Raw genomic sequence first — 18150 nt, 5'->3', positions numbered from 1 at the left:
GTATTAATATTCTCAGAAGACATAGATGCTCACTTTAAACATCTTAATACTTTATTTAAGATTGTAAAACATAACGGTTTAGTGGTGAGTGCTAAAAAGATTAAGTTGTTTCAAACAACTATTAGATTTTTAGGACATGACTTATACCAAGGCACCTATAAACCAATCTGTAGGGCCATTGAGTTCTCATCTAAATTTTCTGATGAAATCATAGGTAACCCAATTACAAAGATTCTTAGGAAACCTTAATTATGTAGCAAACTTCATTTCTGATATTAGAAAAATCTGTGAACCACTATACAAACGTCTCAGAAAGAATCCAGTCCCATGGAGTCAAGAGCAAACTGACACTGTCAAAAGAGTCAAGTCCATTGTTCAAAAACTTTTGTGTCTAGATATTCCTTATCCCGAGGCATTCATGATAGTCGAAACTGATGCTCCTGATGAAGGGTACGGTGGTATTCTTAAACAACAAGTCTCTACAAAGTCTCCAGAATAATTAGTTTGTTTCACGTCCGAAATTTGGAATTCGGCTCAGAAACCTTATAGTACAGTCAAAAAAGAGATTTTGTCTATAGTACTATGTATTACAAAGTTTCAAGATGATTTAATAAATAAGGAATTTTTGTTAAGATTGAGTGTAAATCAGCTAAAGTGATTTTACAAAAAGATGTTAAAAACCTCATTTCAAAATAGATTTTTGCCAGATGGCAAGCATTATTATCTAGTTTTGAATTTCAAATTGAATTTATTAAAGGTGAAGAAAACTCTTTACCCGAGTTTCTAACCAGAGAATTCCTACAGGGAAAGAATAAGACCAAATCAGATGGGTCCCTTTAGGGTCTCGCCTAATAGGAATCAAGAAAATAGATATTCTGCACTCGCGAAATTTCCATCCCTACAAGTAAGACCACCTTCCCATATAATGGTTACCCCTCTGATAGTACCCACTACAAATAAACCTTCATCATCAAAGATGACAGTTATCGGTTCTACACCTAGAGTAGAAGGACCATTTCAACAGGCTTCATCAAAGGCCTCAACAAGCTCAATGACAGGTAAACTGCTAACCAGTTCAAATTATGAAATGAAGACCCCGGAGTCTTTTGCACATGCAGTAAACCCAAATACTCCCTCCAACAGAGAAGGTAAAAAACCCATCTCTCAAGAAAAGGAAAATTTTGAACTTATATCCAAATCGCCAGTCAGGATTTTGGCATTAGACAAAGATTACGAAAATCTCGAAATAGGAGATTTGGTTAAGCCTTGTTATACCAATAGAAATTACGTAGAATCCAGTGACCCTCTCAAGACAAGAAAGTATTACGAATTTATCCCGATAGACACAGGATCGATATCTATAGAACATGCGTTAAAGGATAATACGGACCCCAATAGTATTAAATACTCAAGGTTCACCATTAACAAGATTTTTAGCCCATTTGAATGGGGTATGGATCATTTGCACACCCCGATTGTGATATCTAAGCAACATAGGCCTCAAACCTATAATTTTGTTGACTACACATAAGCATGGTATAATATTTTATACCTACGCCCAAATACCCACACCTGGTTTGTAAAATACAGCAAGCAAATAATGAAATCAGTCATACCAAGATGGTTTTATGACTGGTGGAAGAAATTTGGAGGAACCGAGCAATCAATGCCCAGGAGCTTCCAAATACACTATGAAAGATTCCATAAGGAGCATGAAATTTCCACGCTACTTGATCACATTAAGTTATGCAAATACTACTTTGCAAAATAGATTTCTTACATAATCAGCTGGTCTTTTACCATTGAAGAAATTGACCGAATTAAATACTTGGTTAAAATTTCAAAAATCAAAGGATGGGTTCCTGAAGTAAAAGCAACCCAGTATAAGTCCAAAGCAGCAAGCAAAACGAGATTTTCCATTTCCCAAATATAATTAAAAAGGAGACTCTTGGAGGTCTTGGCAAATATTGATACAGTAAGTCCAACGGAAGTACAAGCTATGCTAGAAGCAGTATCAGCTTCCTCCTCAGCAGAGAACAATGGAGTCATGGAAGACCCACAAGGTATTGCACAAGTCTACCGAGCCTATACAGAAGAAGAATAGCATATGAAGACAATGACTCTTCCGACAAAAACAAAATAGCTTTTTCAAAAGGCAAATGGCTCTTCAAAAAAAAAAGAGTCACTTGACAACGACAACCAAGGACAAGAATAGTACCTGCCCTTTCAACAAAACAAAAGTCGACTCTATGAGTCCTTGAGTACTTCTGTTTATGTGTCCACTCCTGTGGGCGATTCTGTTATTGTAAATCGGATCTACCGATCTTGTATTATTACATTTTGTAGTTATGAAACTATAGCAGATCTCTTATTGCTCGAGATGATAGATTTTGAAATTATTCTGGGCATGGACTGGTTATCTCCATATCATGCTATTCTAGATTGTCATGCCAAGACTATTACCTTGGCTACTCCAGCATTGCCTAGGCTGGAGTGAAGGGTTCGTCTGCCAGTTCATTTAATCGGGTTATTTCTTTTATAAAGGATCAACACATGGTTGAGAAGGGTTGTTTGGCTTATCTAACCTATGTTCGGGATACTAATGCAGAGACTTCGTCTATTGATTCAGTGCCTGTACTTCAGGAGTTCTCCAATGTATTTCCTTCAAATCATCAGGTATGACACCTGATCGTGATATTGATTTCTGTATTGACTTGGCTCCAGATACCCAACCTATATCTATCCCACTGTATCGCATGGCTCCGAAAGAATTGAAAGAACAGCTTGAGGAGTTACTAGCCAAAGGGTTCGTCAGACCGAGTGTATCTTCTTGGGGTGCACTGGTATTATTTGTGAAGAAGATGGATGGAACAATGCGGATGTGTATTGATTATCGCCAATTAAACAAAGTCACTATTAAGAACAAGTACTTGTTGGCACGTATTGATGATCTATTTGACCAGTTGCAGGGTGCTAGGGTGTTCTCTAAGATCGACTTGAGGTCGGGGTACCATCAGTTGAAGATTCGGGATTCAGATGTTCCGAAGACTACTTTCCGAACTAGATATGGTCATTATGAGTTTTTGGTGATGTCCTTCGGTTTAACTAACGCCCCAGTAGCATTTATGGATCTGATGAATAGGGTATTTAGGCCATATATTGATTCATTTGTCATTGTCTTCATTGATGACATTTTGATCTACTCGCGCAATAAGGAGGAGCATGAGCAGCATATGAGAGTAGTGCTTCAGACGTTACGGGAACAAAATCTATATGCTAAGTTCTCCAAATGTGAGTTTTTGCTAGAGTCTGTAGCATTTTTGGGACATATTATATCGGGCGAGGGTATTAAGGTTGATCCCAAAAATATTGAGGCAATTCAGAATTGGCATCGTCCCACTTCGGCGACTGAGATCAGGAGTTTTCTAGGTTTAGCAGGTTATTATCGTCGGTTCGTGGAAGGTTTTTCGTCTATTGCAGCACCTTTGACCAAATTAACCCAGAAGGGTGCTCCCTTCTGATGGTCCAGTGATTGTGAAGTGAGCTTTCAGAAGCTCAAGACAGCATTGACTATAGCACTAATGTTAGTATTTCCTTCCGGTTTGGGAATGCATATAGTGTACTGCAACGCTTTACGCGTTGGCTTAGGTTGTGTATTGATGTAGGAAGGGCGAGTTATTACATATACTTCACGTCAGCTGAAGCCCCATGAGAAGAATTATCCGGTACATGATTTGGAATTAGCTGCGATTGTTCACGCTACTACGATTTGGAGGCATTATCTTTATGAGGTGTCTTGTGAAGTTTACACTAATCATCGTAGTTTGCAGCATTTGTTCAAGCAGAGGGACCTAATTTTGAAGCAATGCAGATGGCTGGAATTACTAAAAGATTATGATATTACCATCATATATCATCCGGGTAAAGCAAATGTAGGTTGCAGATGCCTTGAGTAGAAAGGCGGAGAGTATGGGTAGTTTGGCTTTCATTACAGCAGAGGAGAGGCCATTAGCTTGGATATTCAATCCTTGGCTAACTGACTTATGAGATTGGACATTTTATAGCCCAGTCGAGTTTTTGCATGTGTTGTAGCTCAGTCTTCACTATTTGAGAAGATCAAGCTCTTTAGTATGATGATCCACACTTAATGGTTCTTTGAGAAACGGTACTACGGTGTGGTGCCAAGAAAGTTATTATTGGAGCGGATGGTGTTCTGCGACTCCAGGATCGTCTATGTGTTCCTAATGTGAATGGACTGAGGAAAAAGAACCTAGAGGAAGCACATAGTTCTCGGTATTCTATTCATCCAGGTGCTACGAAGATGTATCGTGACCAGAGGCAGCATTATTGGTGGCGACAAATGAAAAAGGACATAGTTGAGTATGTAGCTAGGTGTCTAAATTTCCAGCAAGTTACATATGAGCACCAGACGCCAGGTGGCCTACTTCAGCAGATGACTGTACCAGAGTGGAAATGAGAACGCATTACTATAGACTTTGTAGTTGGGTTGCCGCAGACCTTGCAGAATTTTGATGCGGTTTGGATGATTGTTGATAGGTTGACCAAGTCGGCACACTTTATTCCTAAAGTGACAACGTATACTTGAGAGAGGTTGGCACATATTTATATTCAGGAGATATTCGGTTGCACGGTGTGCCAATTTCCATCATATCAAATAGAGGCCCTAAGTTTACTTCACATTTCTAGAGAGCAGTACAGAGTGAATTGGGGACCCGTATAGAGCTCAGCACAACCTTTCATCTGCAGATCGACGGGCAGTTAGAGTGGACAATTCAGATTTTGGATGATATGCTCATGGCATGTGTGATTGACTTTGAAGGTCAATGGGATTGTTTCTTGCCTTTGGACAAGTTTGCTTATAATAACATTTATCAATCCAGCATCGAGATGGCTCCATTTGAGTCTTTGTATGGTCGGCGATGTCGTTCGCCCATTGGATGGTTTGAGCCCGGTGAAGCTAAGTTATATGGTACTGATTTGGTGAAAGATGCATTAGAAAAGGTAAAGTTGATTTAGGAATGACTTCGTACAGCACAGTCCAGACATAAGAGTTACGCATATCAGAAAGCGCGTGATTTATCATTTATGGTAGGTGAAAAAGTTATCTCGAAGGGTTCGCCGATAAAGGGAATCATGAGATTTGGGAAGAAGGGCAAGTTGAGCCCAAGGTTTATAGGCCCATTTGAGCTGTTGAGACGAGTTGGGGAGGTTGCTTATGAGCTTGCATTTCCTCCCAGTCTATCGGGAGTTCATCCGGTTTTCTATGTATCTATACTCCGGAAGTATCATGCCGACATGTCACATGTGTTAGACTTCAGCACAGTTCAGCTAGATAATAACTTGGGCTACGAAGAGGAGCCAATTTCAATTGTTAATAAATAGATTCGCCAGTTGAGGTCCAAGAGGATTTCTACAGTAAAAGTCCAATGGAGGGTCCAACCAGTCAAGGAAGCGACTTGGGAGGGCGAGGAGAACATGCGGAGCAAATATCAACACTTATTAATTACTCCAGGTATTATTCTAAACCCGATCGAAGACGAACGTTTGTTTAAGAGGTGGAGAATGTAATGACCCAACCGGTCATTTTAACTTTTAGAACCCCATTCCCTAAAATAAAATTCCCCGTATGTGCTTTTAATGATTTATGACATGCGAGGATAGTTGGTTCGGGATTTGAAAGTGTTTGGGTTGAAATCAGAACACTTGGTTCCTTAAGTTAGCCTTAAAAGACCAAGTTTGACCTCGGTCAACATTTTGAGAAAAGGACCCCGGAATCGTGATTTGACTGTTTCAATAGGTTCGTATGATGATTTCGGACTTGGGCGTATGTTCGAATCGGGTTTTGGATAACCCGGTAGTGTTTTGGCGCTTAATAGTAAAAATCAACTATTTTAAGGTTTAAAGTTCTTTAAATTTGGTTTGGAGTAGGTTTTGGAGTAATTGAAGTCCGTTTGGAATTCCGAGTTTGGGAATAGTTCCGTATAGTGATTTAGGACTTTCACGCAAAATTTCGTGTCATTCCGATTGTCTAAGTATGATTCGGTGCATTCAGAGAATTTGGAAATCTTGAAGTTCAAAGTTTGATCCCATTTTGGTTTTGGGGTGTGATTCTTGTATTTGTTGTTGTTTTACTCGTTTTGAGAGTTCGAGTAGGTTCGTATTATGATTACACACTTGTTGGTGCCTTTGGACGGGGTCCCGAGGGGCTCGGGTGTGTTTCCGACCGCACAGAGCTAAATCTGAGAAACGAGATTTTCCAGTTCTAGTTTCCTTCTTCGCGTTCGCGAGAGATGTCTCGTGTTCGCGAAGGGAAAACTGGAGCAGGCTAGATTTTATCTTCGTGTTCGCGAAGAACGGACCGCATTCGCGAAGGGTGATAGCAGTGTGCATCGCGAACGCGTAGAAGGGCGAAGTCAGGCACGGTATTGGACACTAAAGCTTCACGTTCACGAAAGCCAACTTTGATAGTGCATCGCGTTCGCGTGAAGAGCCTCGTGTTCGCGAAGAGTAAATTTAGGCAGCACATTTTTGTGCTTTGCGAATGCGAGACAAGGTTCGTGTTCGCGAAGAAGAGAGGGTCTGGGCAGAATGTTAAGTTCAGAAAATGGGACTTTGTCCCATTTTCCATTTTTAACCATTTGGAGCTCGAATTTAGGCGATTTTTGAGAGATTTTCAGAGAAAGCAACGGGGTAAGTGTTCTTAAATCTATATTGGTTAATTTACCCGAATCCAACATTGTTCTTATCATGTAATCGGTAAATTAAGTTGGAAAAGTTTGAAAACCTTCTTGGATAGATTTGACAATATGAGGGCCGAATTACTATCGGAATTTAGTAATTTTGGTATGGGTAGACTCGTGGTTGAATGGCGTTCTTATTTCGTAACTTTCGCCGGATTCCGAGATGCGGGCCCTATGGATGATTTTGAGTTAATTTCGGATTTCATTGAAAAATGTAGTATTTCCTTATGAAATTGATCCCTATAATTTTTAGTGATTGTATCGAATTTATTTTGGCTAGATTCGAGCCAAACATAGTTAGATAATCGTGGAAAAGGCATTTTAGTGGATTAAATTGAAGCAAAGTGAGGTAAGTCTCTTGTCTAATCTTGTGAGGGAGAAATTACCCCATAGGGATTAAATTGAATAATTGCTGCTAATTGCGGGGGCTACATACGCACGAGGTGACGAGAGTCCGTGCGTAGCTACTATAAATGCTAAAGTCCGGGTAGTTTAGGATTCAAAGCATGAATTACTTGTGTAAATTGTATTCCTTGATTAATTAATATTAATTAAATCAATTAATTGTTAAAAAGAAATTGTTCTCCTCCCGAATTTATCTTATAATAAAAATACTCTCCTTCCGGAGGTACATAAGAATGGAAATCTCATATGCTTAAATTTTCTGTTTAAATTATTAATTGTTCAAAGAAATTGATCATCCTCCCGAAATTTATCTATAATGAATATACTCTCCTTCTGGAGGTACATAAGAAAATATCCTCCTTTCTTGTGAAGCGGGCCGAGTGCCTCGGCAGGATAGATGCATCTATGGATCGTGCCGCACTTCCCTTGGCAGTGTACACGACATCGACAGAAATCGTGCTTAAATAATAATAATTACACGATACTTGGACAGTTTATTGCAGCTTGTAAAGCTATTTGATAAATTGGAAATTTATTAGAATTGAAGGATTTAATTAATAGATTGGAAATTGTTGCATTTGAAGGACTTTTATTATTTCTTCTAATTAAAAAAATTATTGTTAACTCTATGAATCATGTTGATTTAAATAATTATAATTTATTCTATTTATTATTGTTGACCCTTAGTGAGTGTCAAAGTCGTCCATCTCATCTCTACCACTTCGAGATTAGGCTTGATACTTACTGGGTATACGTTGTTTATGTACTCATGCTACACTTGTTGCACTTTTCGTGCAGGATCTGAGACAGATACTAGTGGAGGACCTATTATCGCACATCCTTGTTATCTAGGGGCGTAGTGGTGAGCTGCCTTTCTGAGCCGTCCTGCAGCTACCAGTCCCTTTTCTTGTGTTTTTCATTGTCTATTTTAATTTCAGATACTATTTTTAGTTTCGTATAATCTACTAGATGCTCATACACTTGTGACACCAGGTCTTGGAACACACACACATTGGTAGAATTTGGTGTCTTATTATTTTTCTTTTATTTAAATTGATCGATAGATGTTTAATTTATTAGTTGGCTTGCCTAGCTGTAGTGTTGGGCGCCATCACAACCTATAGGTTAAATTGGGTCATGACAGGAGCAGGTCGTTCGCCTCGGCAGGTTAATTGATTTATCATATGGTTCGGGCCGTTTGACCCTCGACAGTGCATAATTTTATTATTATGTTGGATCGGGTCATACGCCTCGGCATTTCCTATATCATATCTCCATGAAATCGTGCGTAAGACTTGGCAAGAAGACAGTGTATCTGTGAATTCCCGAATTTGAATTATGGTAAGCTACTTGATGAGATTCACTATATCTATATATATGCTCCGGTTAAGGAGGGAATGTCAAATGAAGAGCTTGAGTTCCTCGGAAAGAGGGGGATTAGTATCACGTGTTTTATACTTGTTTATTTCATTTATTTACTCTGCCTCATACTTACTACCTCTTTACTATACCTTATGTTGTTGGACCACTAGTGAGTGTCGATGTCGACCCCTCGTCACTACTTTCTCTGGGGTTAGGCTAGATACTTACTGGGTACACGTTGCTTACGTACTCATGCTACACTTGTTGCACATTTTTGTGCAGGTACATATATGACCAGTGACCTTGTGAGAGCAGAGGCGTGTATGCATGCGGGGACTTAGGTGAACGGCATTCCATAGTACAACCCGCAGCCAGCAGAGTCTCCCTCATAGTATTTATATTTTTTCCTATCCAATTTATATTCCGAACGGACGCTGTGTTTTATTTTATATTCCTAGTTGATGCTCATGCACCTGTAACACCGGGTTTTTGGGCGATTATGGGTTGCATTCTGTGGAAATTGTTGTAAAATATTATCATTTACTCTGTAAATTCCATCTTCTACTATTTAATGGAAGAAAAAATATGATTTTAAAATATTAAAATGAGAACCAATTTGAGTATTTATTATTGGCTTTCCTGACATCGGTGTCCGGCGTCATCACGACCTTTAATGGATTTTGGGTCGTGACATGCCATATGTGTAAGATTTGAAAATTGTGGTCTATGACTTGTGGTTTATGAGGTATGGTGCCTCGAGGTAATTCTTGTTGTAAGTCCATGCATTGGGAGCGATTTGATTATTTGAGTTGTCATCCGTTTTTTCTTATTTGAGTTTATTTACATCTCATCGGTGTTCTGACTATGTTGTTTCTTTATTATTCGTATACTACTTGCTTTCATTTATGTTTCTATTACTTTATTGTTGGTTATAAATCAATAATTTTTCCGTCGTTGGTCTTACACTGATGTTCTTTCCAGTGTTAGCTTATGTATATCTTGAATAGGTTTCTATGTATAGTAGGTATCTTGACCTGGCCTCATCACTACTCTAACGAGGTTAGGCTTGATACTTACTGGGTACCATTATGGTGCACTCAAGCTACGCTTCTGCACATTTTTGTGCAGATTCAGGTATTCTGATAGTGTTGTTGAGAGTTGCGTCTGCGCGGAGGGAGACTTCAAGGAATACCTACTTAACGTTCATAGACCTCGGAGCCACCGTCTTACTACATTTTGCTATTGTTCAATTGTAATTCAAAACAGTATTGTGTTTAGAAATTCTAGTATGTTTTAGTAGTGCTTATGACTCCGTACCACCGGTTTTGGGAAATGTATAACTATTGGTCACTTGTGGATATGTATGTCATTTAATGGTTTATGATAAATGATTAAATAGTTGAATTTTGTTTTTAAATCATCATGTGTTAGGCTTACCTAGTTTTAAAGACTAGGTGCCATCACGACATCCTATGGTGGAAAATTGGGGTCGTGATTGTTGCACCCTATTTTGCACTAGTCAAGACAGGATTCAACTTGTTGTTTCTCTGTTTTTGATGAAAGAGAGTCGCCACCTAATATTTGAAGGTATATTTGGGCACCTATTTAATTACTAAGTTATGTTCATTGTAGGTCTGCAAACCGGTGAGATTATGGGTAAGGGTTTTTGTTCTTCTAAGAGGAAGGTGTTAGGCACCCCTTGAAATCTACCTGAAGTAGCTCCATAGTACTTAGACTAATTTAAAGGACTTGGTTATTTATACTATGCTTAATTATCACTAAGGCATGGCTCGCTATATACTAAAGGGAATGTGTATATGTAAGATTTAAAAATAGTATGGGATTATAAAAGATATATTGGAGGCTAAGAGAGTTTTAAAAGTGGTTTATATTTTAAAGCTTGAATTATTAAGTCATGAAAGTAAGTACTTTGAAGAATAGATGCTAGAGTAATCTTAAGAGTTGTTTGTAAGAAAGATGATTTCAAATGTACCTTCGTTTTAAGAACATCTGAAGAAGCGAGTCTTTGGGAATTTATTTGAGATTGTTCATTACTGCTTTTATATGAAATACTGGTCTCATTCCTTGTTAGTGAAAATCAGTGCTTCTTTCCTAATTTCTTTTAAATCGGGTTGCTGTTCTGATTAAGGACCTGAGCTTCAAAAATCTTTAAAAAGGAGTATAAAAGATCAACAAATTATAATTAGTCAGTAGGTGAATATTAATTATTAACTATTTTCTTTTAGGTCCTACATTAGTTAAGGTTTGCCTATGTTTCATGTAATACTAGAGCATGAAATAAAAAAATACATAATCTAATATATGAGTGTTAGATACAAGAGGACATCATATGATAAAACAACAACTAAGGCAGTGAGCGAAAGATAATGAAAGCATTAAACTAAGCTATGGAAATGAAGAACAGTAACGAAACAGGTAGGGAGAGAGGACTGAACTCTGATGATTTGGGCCTCGATAAGGTAGGCCAGCGATTTGAGAGATGCGGCCATGGCAGGACTCGACTCTTCAAAAATTCAGCGAAAGCTAGTTAGGGCTTGAGTTCCTTAAGAACTCAGCAAACCCAAATGTGTACATGCCCAAAAGGACAAAGAAGTTTATTAGAAATATACTCCATATTCTCAGCATACTCAAATGCACATGGTAGGTATCTAAACACATAATTGAAACAAGGAAATAATTAATACTGTGGAAAATTATATATTAATGTGGTGATTTTACTTAGCAAATAAGTCAATCTTTCGTTGTCATTAAACATTAAACCCTTAAAGAACTAAATATGTCATTGAATTAAGTGCCAAGGAGGAGGTTCCACTCGAGGTCGATGCTACCTCGAGGTTCCACTTAAGATCCCAGAACTCAGCAAAAAGGAAAAGGAAAACAATGAGAAACATAAGTCTAAACTTCTTAGTGTTTTCTTTTGTGTGTATCTCTTCGGTGTTAGATAGTTGGTTCGTGATGTTAGGTGATAGCATTGAAAGCCCGGTTTATAGTGGAATTCAATGCCTTAGGGTTTCAGGATTCAAACTAAGATAGTGGAAGATGACTCATGATATGATGATAGCAGATCGAGTGAAAATTAGAAGACAGTGGAGGAAATTCAATATTGTGTTTACCTAAGTCGAGGGTAATTGGTTGTTGAGACTTCAAACCAACGGACAATCCTTAAAACTCAGAGTTCACTGTGTTTGACCTCTAGGTATATGATTTCATGATGATATTCTTAAAAAGGTTGCATGCATGCTCTGATTTGAAAAAACATGAAGGAACATCAGAGACTTGATATTGCATCTTTGGGTCTAGGGTTTCAAGATTCAGAGGTTTGAATTTTTTGATTGAAAAGGGAATTTGCAGTAGGATTCACGGACTACAGGAGGTAAGAGGTAATTTCAAGCTATGATTTGAAAGATCACAATAGAGCTCATGTGATTTGAGCTTTCATCTTTGAGTCTAGGGTTAAGCTTTGGGGATTTCGAATTTGTGTGATGAAATAGGCATGAAATCGGCGAGATTCACAGATTCATAAGGAAAAGGAGATGAAGTCTCTGATCGATTCGTGACCTTGGACTAATTTGTGCAAGGTTTGTGATTGATTGATTTCGTGAAGTTGAGAGAAAAGAGAGGGGAAAGGAAAATAGAGGCGGCCAGGTCTCTAAGTGAAATGATTAGGGTTTGGGGAGGGAGTTTGGTTGTCTCTGGTTAAGATAGGGAGATGAAATGGTAGTCGTTGGATCTGTTGATCAACGACTCTGATCATTTTTATAATTAGGAATTTAGAAATAATTTATATGGGGAAAATTGGTGACTGTTAGATGATAGGGTTTGGACGGTTGAGATGCGGGACGGGTGTTTATATTAAAAGAGAAATTAGAGAATACGTGTGAGCCATTGATCAAATGGATCAATGGCTCAGATATGGGTGTGTTTGTTCTATGAGTTGAGAGTGAGGATGGCATGGTGTGTTGCGATTGGTGCAGATGGGGTGGCAAGGATTTCCAAGGTGGAGAAGGATATAGGTGTTTTGGATTGGGTCAGTCTGAATTGGGCCTTGTATTTACGCTAAAAATCATTTAGAAGGTAGCCATTTTTTAATTGATTCAAGAATTGCAATTGTGTCCTTTTGGTCTTTGATCCCTTTTGAAATTAAGTTAAATAAACTTAATAATTTTTAATAAAATGTAATAAAAATTATAATTGTTAAATACTACTAATTATTATAATTAATTTATTATTTTTAAAAATACTTCATTAGGACGTTAATTTTGAATTATTGAAATAGTGAACTAATTAATTATTTTAAGAAGTAATTTATTGAATTAATTATAGAACTTACGTATAGAAATTATTTTAATACTGAAACTAATACTAAATTAATTTGTAGAAATAGGTATTCATTACTAAAAAATACTTTGAAAATATTTATTGCAAATTATTAAGAATAAATAAATTAATTATAAAATGGAGGGTCAAAATTGGTTGTTAACAGTGACAATTTGGTTTCAGAACTCTAGGTTCATAAGTGCTACGAGTCATAAGCAGGTTTAGTAGAGTCTTGCGGATCGGTACGGAGACGTATGTACTTATCATCGAGAGGCTACGGAACTGTTAGAAAATTCCACTTCTTTCATTCCTTTTCGTGCAGCATTGATTTAGCTTGAAGCATATATATATTATATTCCTGTGCATTAGCTTGTGTATGATATTGCGCACTCGTTATTAGCTATGCGCCGACTGTTCGTGATGCTGCGGATGGGCTACGTGGGTGTAACGACCCGGCCGGTCATTTTGAATGTTGTAGTCATGTTCCCCCTTTTACAACTTATTTTATGCTCAATTGTCATTATGTGACTTTCCGGGGTAGTTGGTTCAGATTCGGGGATGTTTCGGAATGAGTTGAGACACTTGGTCTCAAGGTTTGAAGCTTAAGTTGAAAAGGTTGACCGGATGTTGACTTATGTGTAAATGGCTTCGGAATGGAGTTTTGATAGTTTCGATAGCTCCGTTCGGTGATTGGACTTAGGAGTGTATCCAGACAGTGATTTGGAGGTCCGTAGTTGATTTAGGCTTAAAATGGTGAAAGTTGAAAATTTGAAGTTTTGGAAATTGAGAAGTTTGACCAAGAGTTGACTTTGTGGTTACTGGACTCGTATTTTGGTTCTAGGAATTGGAGTAGGTCTGTTGTATCATTTATGACTTATGTGCAAAATTTGAGGTCAATCAGACTTGATTTGATAGGTTTCGAATTCGATTGTAGAAGTTGGAATTTCCTAGTTATCATTAGGCTTGAAGTGAGGTGTGATTCGTGTTTTTGATGTTGTTTGATGTGATTTGAGGCCTCGACTAAGTTTGTAACGTGTTTTAAGACTTGCTGGTATATTTGGTTGAAGTCCCGGGGGCCTCGTGTGGATTTCGCATGGTTATCGGAATGGTATTTGATTTGGAGAAATGGCTAAAGTTTTCTGGTGTCCCTGTCTGGTTTCCTTGTACGAGATCTCGTAGATAGGTCGGCGATCGCGTAGGCTATTTTTGGGCAGTGGAGATTTTATTCTATGCGATCGCGTAGGCTATTTTTGGGCAGCAGAGGTTTTGTTTTATGCAATCGCAAATCTTGGGCTGCGATCCTGTAAGCTGGAGGAAGAAGTACATCGCGAACGCATGGGCTAAGCCGTGTTCACGAAGAGGGATTGAGGCAACTGGGTTCCGCGTGGTTGTTATTCGCGAACGCAAAGAAGTGTTTTCGATCGTGTAGTTCTGTGATGGTTATTCATCGCATTTGTGTGGGTATTTAAGCAATCGCATAAGGTTAATTTGTGGGGCATGATAGTTGTGCTTCGCGATCGCGAAGTATTTTCCGCGATCGCAATTAAGGACATCTGGGCAGAACTTAAACATATCGAATATGAGGGTTCGAGTCATTTTACATAAATTGGTTTTGGGAGCTCGGATTGAGGCGACTCTTAGAGAGATCTTCAAGGGAGTAATTGGTGTAGGTGATTCTTACTTGGTTTTGGTTAAATTACATGAATATATCATTGATTTCATCATTTAGTTAATGATTTGGGGTGGAAAATTTGGGGAAAATGGAGAAAATTTCTTAGGCCGAATTTTGGGTATTTGAACGAGATTCTGATATTGGATTTGAGTAATATTGGTATGGTTGGACTCGTGGTTGATTGGTTGTTCGGATTTTGTAACTTTTATCGGATTCCGAGACATGGGCCCGGGGATTGACTTTTGCGTTGATGTTTTGACTTTTGATTTACAACTTAGAATTTTCATATGGAATTGATTCCTATAGCTTAAGTTGATCGTATCGAATTGTTTGTGGCTAGATTCGAGGCATTCGGAGGCCGTTTCGCGAGGTAAGGGCTTGTTGGAGTAAAGTTTTGCACGGTTTAAGGTAAGTAACACTTCTAAACTTGGTTCTGAGGGTATGAAACCCTGAAATTCGTGTTATGTGGTTAGTGTTGAGGTGACGCGCATGCTAAGTGACTGGCGAGTGGGCGTTGCACCGTGTAAGTTGTGATTTAGTCGATTCCGTGGAACTGTGTAGCTATCTTATCTGAACATTTTTGTTGTACTCTATGTGTTAGAGCACTTGAGCTGTAATTTATGCTAGAAATCATGTTCTATATGCTGGTACTATTGGGACCCACAGTGGTCGTTCTTTGATGTTGAGTTATTTGCTTAATTGTTGTTATTTACTCAGTCACATTCATCATTGCATATCATATCTCAGTCTCCATTAGCGTATATTGTCACATCTTGTATCATTGATTTGGGTTGCTAAGCATGAATGTTGTGAGCCCGAGAGACTGGAGAGATTAAGGACTGAGTGAGGCCAAGGATCTGTTTTTGATTGACATTTATAGGATCGGGTTGCACGCTATAGCTGACATAATTTATTTATGCTAGGTTTTGGCTTATTATAGCGCTTAGGCTAGATCTGCCCCTTCGGAGTTTGCACACCCACAGTGAGCGTAGTTGATATTGTTTTATTTGTATTGGGCTGGATCTTTCCTGGATTTATTTGCTTTGAGATGGATCTGCCCTAGATTTATTTGCATTTGGAATGGATCTGCCCTGTATAGTGCTGAGTGATTGAGTGTGATGAGTGGGAATTGAGACAGTCAGGTTGAGTACTCTGAGAGTGTGAGTACATGAGGCTTTTATTGTGTTGCATCACATACGATATGCATATTAGCAGGTAGATATAGAGATGTCATATTCCTCATACCATTCAGACTTGACATATTTTATATGTTCTGAGTTTACTTGTTAAACCTTGAAGCATGCCTAAATTCTTGTACTATTACCTGTAGATTGTGAATTTCTTAGATATTACTGTTATGTTTTCCGTAAATTTCTGTACTGTTAATTTTGTATGTGGGATGTAATGTTCGAGCTCGTCACTACTATCAGTCCAAAGGTTAGAATTGTTAATTATTGAATTGGTTGTACTCACGCTACACCCTACACTTCGTGTGTAGATTCAGGTGTTTTCGGTCACGATAGTTGCTGATTCTCAGAGTTTTCATTCATTCAGAGATTATCGAGGTAGATGCCTTGGCGTCTTCAGAACTTGACTCTCCTCTTCTACCCCTCATTTTACTTATTTGGTTTCTATTTTCTTCTTACACAATGTATCAGACTTAGTATCATATAGATGCTCATGTACTCAGTGACATCCTGATTTTGGGAAACCTCTGTATCGAGTTGTGGTTGTTTTATTCAGTTTTATGAGATCTTTTCCTATTTAAAATTGATTTAGTATATTTTAAATTTGAAAGTGTTGGTATGTATGGGTTATCGGCTTGCCTAGTATCATGATAGGCTCTATCACGACAGGACAAGTTTTGGATCATGACAAGTTGGTATCAGAGCCTAGCTTGCATAGGTCTCACGAGTCATGAGCAGGTTTAGTAGAGTCTTGCGAATCGCTACGGAGTCATCTGTACTTATCTTCGAGAGGCTGTCAAACCCTAAGGAAAACTTCACATTCTTGTATTCTTGTCATGTGAATTTGTTGATTCTGGGAACTAAACTTCTGTTATTCTATTCTCTCACAGATGGTGAGGACCCGTGCTACCGAACTGGACGGACAACCAACAATACCACCAGCTAGGGCCACAAGAGGTCGGGGCCGAGGTATAGCTCGTACAGTAGCTAGAGAAGCACCTAAAGATCTACCAGTTGCTCCAGCTCAGGAGCAGGTTCCAGATGTGGTTGATCCAGCGGGGCCAGCTCAGGCACCAGCTGTGCCCATTATGATTCCATACCTTTAGGAGGCTTTGGCTCAGATATTGACTATTTGCACTAGCCTTGTTCAGGTGGTTTCTGCTCAGACCGCGCCAACCACTTCTCAGGCCGAGGGAGGTACTCAGACTCCTTCCGCCCGTACTCCGGAGCAGGTGGTGCAGGGACTTCAGACACCAGGGGTACTACCAGCTCAGCAGGTTGCCGCTGCTCAGGCCCAAGTTGTTCTCGTTATGAGTGATGATGAGCTAAAGAGACGAGAGAGATTTGGGAGACTCCAGCCTCCATCATTTAGTGGAACTGAGTCAGAGAATGCCCAGGACTTTTTGGATAGGTGACAGCGGATTCTTTGCACGGCGGGTATTATGGAGACTAGTGGAGTCTCTTTTAATACTTTTCAGCTATCATGGGTTGCTTTCAAATGGTGGGAGGCCTATGAGAGGAGCAGGTCAGTCGGTGTTGCACCACTTTCATAGCATGAGTTCTCTATTCTCTTCTTGGAGAAGTTTGTGCCACAGACCCGCAGGGAGGAGCTGCACATGCAGTTCGAGCATCTACGTCCGGAGGGTATGTGTGTGACCCAGTACGAGATGAGGTTTTCAGAGTTGGCTCATCACGCAGTTTGGTTGGTTCCCACTGAGAGGGAGAGGATTAGGCGGTTCATTGATGGCCTCCACTACCAGTTGTGTTTTGTTATGACTTGGGAGAGTGTATCAAGTGCTAAGTTTGACGAGGTGGTTGATATTGCTCGGTATCTAGAGATAGTCCGTAGTTAGGAGCGTGAGGAAATGGAGGCCAAGAGGCCTCTTGGTTCGGTTGGTTTCAGCGGCATTCCTTCTGGGGATCAATCCCACCATAGCAGGGGTCATCCTTATAGGCCTACTCGGATGGCTTGTCCAGTTCATCGTGGCGCATCAGCTAGCCATGGATCATATAGTGCTCGACCGGGTCAGTCATCTCTCAGTGCACTCCCAGCTCAGAGTTCATCTTGTGCACCTTCAGTTCAGGGTTTATCTGCACCAGGTTTTTCTGGTAGTTATTCTGGTTCTCGAGGTCCGCCTCAGTACTTGCCACCATTTTCCGAGAAGGGTTGTTTTGAGTGTGAAGAGTTGGGTCATGTGAAGAAGTATTTTCCCCGCCTTATGGGAGGTCCAGTTCACTAGAGGAGTCAGGCCACGACTTTACCACCAGTTACTTTACCACCCACCCACCTAGCTCGGGGTAGGGCTCAGACAGCTAGGGGTCGCCCTAGAGAGGGAGGCCGATCAGGTGGCGGTCAGGCTCGATTCTATGTTATTCCTTCCAGGCCAGATGTCGTTGCTTCAGACATAGCGAACACAAGTATTGT

Source organism: Nicotiana tabacum, chromosome 9, assembly GCF_000715075.1.
Source record: "Nicotiana tabacum cultivar K326 chromosome 9, ASM71507v2, whole genome shotgun sequence".
Classification (NCBI taxonomy): domain Eukaryota; kingdom Viridiplantae; phylum Streptophyta; class Magnoliopsida; order Solanales; family Solanaceae; genus Nicotiana; species Nicotiana tabacum.
Note: the sequence above shows the minus strand (reverse complement) of the source record.